This window comes from Nannospalax galili, unplaced genomic scaffold, assembly GCF_000622305.1.
Source record: "Nannospalax galili isolate Female #2095 unplaced genomic scaffold, S.galili_v1.0 scaffold441, whole genome shotgun sequence".
NCBI lineage: Eukaryota > Metazoa > Chordata > Mammalia > Rodentia > Spalacidae > Nannospalax > Nannospalax galili.
Window position 1 is genome coordinate 754,679 of NW_008348089.1, and position 6,053 is coordinate 760,731.

General features: G+C 37.3%; 1 non-coding gene across 1 annotated transcript; it reads right to left on the reverse strand.

Annotated features, from left to right (window-relative positions):
- Positions 1 to 834: 834 nt before the first annotated feature.
- LOC115072321 lies at positions 835 to 959 on the reverse strand. The gene has a single exon (XR_003851359.1). It is a non-coding gene; the product is annotated as a small nucleolar RNA ACA64 (small nucleolar RNA).
- Positions 960 to 6,053: the final 5,094 nt, after the last annotated feature.

Consider the following 6,053-nt stretch of genomic DNA (forward strand, 5'->3'; position numbering starts at 1 on the left):
TGACATTATAATTTTAAGCATTTATGAATCTGATATGGTGTATCTAATTTCATAAAACATACTATTAGATGTAAACACAGAGATTAATCCCAATACAATAATACCGAGTTTCTTAAATAACCCATTCTCACTGTAGAAAGATAGTTTCAACAAAACGAGGACATCTGAGTTAAATGGTGTCATAGATCAAATGGACCTAATAGACCTCTACAGAGTATTCTATCCAAACATTTCAGAATACACATTCTTCTCAGGATCCCATGGAACTTTTTAAAAAATAGATCATATATTAAGACATAAAGCAAATCTTAACAAATGTAGGACAATTGAAATAATTTCTCGTATTCTACATGACCACAGTGGAATAAAACTACAGCTCAACAGCAAGAGAAATTACAGAACATACACAAAATCATATTGGACAACATGTTATTGAATGATGAATGTTGTTTCAAAGACATCATAAAGGAAATAGGAGACTAAAAGTCAGAAAGCATGAGATGTTATATGCAAGGCCTGGAAGTAAAGGACTGTCAACCAAGATTGCTATACAAATATTTTATTGCAAATATTTTATTGAGAAATTTGCACCTATGTTAATCAAAGAAATTGATCTGTAGTTTTATTTTTTTGTGTTGTCTTTACCTGATTTTGGTATCAGAATAATACTGATTTCACAGAATGCATTTGGTAGTGTTCCTTCGCTTTCTATTTTCTGGAACAAGTTAAGCAGAATTGGTATGAGGTCTTCCTTGAAAAGTCTGATGGAATTCAGTGGTGAGTCTGTCCTGTCCTGGGCATTTCTTTGAGGTAAGATCTTATTGTTTTGTTTTTGCTTGTTGGGGCCTGGGTTTCACCCTCCCACACTGTGGCAGCAGGAGGTGAGCTGAGGCCCCTGGTGGCTCTGGGCACTGAATCTCAACCCATGCCTCGACCAAGGAGGTAAGATTTTTGTTACAGCTTCTATTTCATTGCTTTCAATGGGTCTGTTTAAATTTATTTGTAGCTTCTGGTTTTACTTTTGGTAGATGGTAATGCATTTAGAAGTTCTTCTATTCAAAGTTTTCTGGTTTTTTAGAGTATAGCGTTAATGCTGATCTCTAATAATGTTCTGTATCTCATTAGCATCTGTTGTAATGGCACATTTTTGATCTTTAATTTTGTAAATTTGTGTCTTCCTATTTATTTCTTTTTGATATATTGGCTAAGGGTTGTCAATTTTGTTTACTTTTTCAAAGAACTAACTCCTTGGTTAATTTTATGTATTGTTCTTTTAGTTAATTTATTCTCTAATTTTTACATTAAAATATTTTATTTATTTTTAAATAAAATATTGCTTGCATATATGTAAGTACCCCAGTGTCTTGCAATGCCCACAGAGATCAGAACAGGGTATTGAATCCCCTGGAGCTGGATTTAGGATAGTTGTTTGTTAGCTACCATGTGGGTTCTAGGAATACAACCTGAGTCCTCAGCAAGAGCAGCCAGTGCTCTTAACCACTGAGCCACCTCTCTAGCCCCCTTAATCTTTGTATTTCTTGCCATCTACTAGGACTGGGATTAGTTGCTTGCTGTTTTTTGAGAGCCTTGAGATGCATCGTAGGGTTGTTTATTTGATGTCTCTTGGATTTTTTAATGTGAGCACTTACTGCTATGAACTTTCTTCTCAGGACTACCTTGGCTGCATCCCAGTGGTTCTCATAGGTTGTTTTTTCATTATCATTTGTCTCTAGGAATTTTTAACTTTCATCTTTGATTTCTTGGATGATCCATTGTTCATTCAAAATGTATTGTTTAGTCCCCAAGTATTTTTTGTGGTTTCTGTGGTTTCTCTTGTTTAATTTCTACTTTTATTTCATTGTGGTCTAATAAAGTACAAGGAATTATCTCAATTTTTTTTGTGTTTGTTGAGACTTGTTTTGTGTCCTATGATATGATCGATTTTGGGAAAGGTTCTATGTGCTGTTGAGGAAAAAAATGTGTGCTTATGTGTATTGTCTATCTGTTGGGTGGGATATTCTACATGTTTAGTTAAGTGAATTTGATCCGTAGTGTTTTTTAATTCTAACTTTTCATTACTTGATTTTAGTTTAAAAGATCTATCTACAACTAAGAGTTGAGTATTAAAGTTCCCCACTATTATTGTGTCAGGACCTATATGGCCTTTTATACCCTTTAGTGTTTGTTTTACAAAATTAGGGGCTCCAATATTCACTATATAAATGTTTGCTATTGTTTTATCTTCTTCATGAATTGTTCCTGTTATTAATATGTATTGCCCTTTTTTTATCTGTTTTAATTAGTTTTGGGATAAAGTCTGTTTTATCTGATGTAAGGATCCTATGCTTGCTTTTTTATGGTTTCTATTTCCTTGATAGTTTGTTTTGAATCCTTCAATGTTGAGTGTTGTTTTTTTTTAAAATCTTTGCTGACTAGGTGTGTTTCTTAGAGAACTTGGTCGGTTCTTGTTTTTAATCCAGTCCATTTGTCTATGTCTTTTTAGTGATGAGTTGAGGCCATTTACATGTAAGGTTATAGAAAGGGGTTTTCTGTGAATTCTTTTTTTTTTGGTGGTTTTCTGTTTCACTTAATTATTTGCATTTCTTTTCCTTTTCTCATGTTAGTCACAAGGGTTTGCTGAGTTGCTGTGTTTAACATATGTGTTTCTCTCCTAGGTCTAGTTTATTTATCTGTTCTTTTCATGGAGTGCATACTTTGATACATTCCTGAGGAAGAGGTTCTCTTTCTTCTTCCCACCTATAAAGTTTACCATTAAGAATTTTCTGAAGTGCTGGCTTGATTGTCATGAATCATCTTAGTCTGTGTCTGTCTTGAAATACCCTTATTTCTCCATTCTTTTTAATAGATAACTTGCAGGGTACAACATTCCTGGTTCACAGTTATTTGCTGTCAGAGCTTGACATATTTCACTTCATGCTCTTCTGGATTTTATGGTTGCTGATGAAAAGCCTGTGGTGATTCTGATATTTCTGCCTTTATATCCAACTTGATGTTTTTATTGTTCTCCTCTTAGGATTATTTTTTACTTTGTATTTTTTTGACATTCTGACTATGTTGTATTGTTGGCAGTTTCTTCTCTGGTCATGTCTATTTGGTGTTCTATACACCTCTTGTATCTGGATGTCTACTTCTTTTATTAGGTTTGGGAAATTTTCTATAATTTTGTTAAATATTCTGTCAATTGCATTTGATTTCATCTCTGCTCCTTCTTCTACACCATGAATTATCAGGTTTGGCCTCTTGAATATATCCCAGACTTCTTGGAAAATTTGCTCATGTTCCTTAATTTTTTTCCCTTAAGTATGTCAGTTTGTATGAAGGCCTCAACTTTGTCCACTATCCCTGTAATTTGTTTTACTGCATGGTCTTATCCGTTAATGATGGTGTTTGTTATGGCTTTATTTAACTGGCCATCCCCTTCATTTCAAGCATTTCTGTTTGATTTAATTTTAATATTTCAATCTCCTTGATGAAGTTTTCCCTCATATTTTGGATTTTTGCCTCCAGTTTACTGACCATTTCATTCACTGTGGAGAGTGTCTTGTGTCTTGGAGGATTTCCTAAGTTTGTGCATCTGTTTGTTGGATTCTTCTGTATGGTCATTTATTCTCAGAAAATTCAGCTATCTCAATAGCTTTGAATTCCCTTACCCAGGACTTTATCAGCTGGGGGATGAGTCAGAGGTAGTGGTTGTGTCATATTTTTTGTGTTTCTTTGTCATATATTGTGCATCAGTTAGACTGATAATTTGAATGTTTTGTTTTCTGTGACTCTTCCTAGAGGAATATCTGCTTGGGGTTTAGCCACAGGGACTGGTGAAACTCAGTGTTCGTTGACTAATGGAATCACAGAGGCGAGCCCATCTTGGCTGTATGCCAACAGGACCAAGGGTGGGGCCAAATCCCAAGGTATCTAGACAGACACAAAATCTAGTCACACTCTAAACTCTGTGAATTGACTGGGGGCAGGAAACCAAATGTCAGACCCATTAATGTCTATGTGGTAACTTGAGGCTATGGTTAATGCTACAGGCCTGAAGTAACCTCTGGGACCACAGCTGTATAACTGTCAGTCCTGCAGTGACCACTGAAACCTTGGAAGCTGTGCTGGACAGCTTTAGTCGTCAACTTTGTGGCTGGATAGGATACAAAACAATATTTCTCAATTTTTTTGAGAAATCAGTCGTCAACTGGGTAGAGGGAGCCTCAAATGGGGAATTTCCTCCATTGGAGGACATGTCTGTGAGGCATCTTTTTGATTATTGAGTGATGTGGGAGGGCTCAGCCCATGGTAGGTGGTGCCACCCCTGGACCGGTAGGCCTATGCTGTATAAGAAAGCAGGCTGAGTAGGGGCCAGGAGAGCAAGCTAGTAAGCAGTCAGTGTTCCTCCACGTCCTGTGCTTCAGCTCCTGCCTCCAGGTTCCTGCCCTGAGTTCCAACTGTGGGCTCCCTCGGTAATGAGCTGTGACCCAGGAGATGTAAGCCAAATAAACCCTTTCCTCCCAAGTTGGTATTGGTCAGAGTGTTTTGTCACAGCAGTGGAGGAACAAACTAGAACAGAAGCCTAAACTCCACACCTACACTGCTTTTAAGACACTACTTACACCAAACCCTGGTCTTTTGGTGGACTCTGGGAGCACTAGACCCAATGTTCCAGTGCCCCACTAATTTCTTAGCCCATTGGGGCTGGATGTCTCTTCCCATGGTGCTCCCAGGACCCTCTGAATCTGAAAGTCTGATCCCAAGATGCTCCCTGGACCTGCTGGAGCAGAAGGCCTCCTCTAGCAGCACTCTGTGGTCCTACAGGTGCCAGCAGCTAGTCTTATGTGCTGTCTAGATCCACTGGAGCCACAAGCCTGACACACTGAGCTTCCTGTTCCCTCTAAAGCTAGGGGATCCGGTCTCACTAAGCTCCCTGGTGCCATAAGAAGCCAATAGCAAAATATCCCTTGTGAAGTCATAATGCTACATTGTGACATTTTAACGTCCATTATCACATCAAAATTGATCATTGTAACTATGTAATGTTCCATTGAGACAACTTAGTGCCCCATTGTGACATCAAAATGCCCTATTATAACAGCATAATTCTCCATTGTGGCATCACAAATAATGACACCACAGTGCTCCATTATTATACCATAATCCTTCATTTGACATCACAATGTGCAATTGTGGTATAACAGTTCTCCATAATGACATAAATGCAATTTGTATATCACAATGCCCCATTATGAGATTAAATTTCTCTATTGTGACATTATAATGCTCCATTGTGACATCACAATGCCTCATTAAGCTGTCACATTCCCCATTGAGCATGTCCCATGTGACATCACAATTCCTCACTGAGGCAACATAATGCCCCATTGTCACATCTCAATGCCCATAACAACATCAAAATTTTCTGTTGTGACAGCACAATGCCCAGTTGTGACATCATGATTCCTCACTGTGATATTGCGATGTTCTATTATGAAACTATAATTCTCTATGTGATATCATAATACTCCATTTTTACATCACGATGTCCCATTGAGACATCACAATTCCCCATTGTGACAACACATGCTCCATTGTAATAGCACAATACCCCATTGTGACATCTAAGCCACCATTATGAAATCACAGTTTTCCATTGTGACTACACAGTGCCCCCTGTGACATTGTAATTACTCATAGTGAAATAAAAATGCCCCATTAAGTCATCTATAGAACATTCCATCCAAACACCAAAGAATATACTTTCTTCTCAGCAGCCCATGAAACTGTCTCAAAAATTGACCACGTATCAGGACACTAAGTTTCCACAAATTTACGAAAATTGAAATATTGTTTTGTATTCTATCCAACCACAAAGGAATAAAGCTAGATATCAAGAACAATAAAAATGGGAAAAAGTACAGAAATTCATGGAAGCTAAATAACACATTATTGATTGAAAATTGGACTGTGGGAGAAATCAAGAAGGAAATCAAACATTTCTAAGAATTGCAGGAAAATACAGCATACCAAAATCTTTGGGACACAAT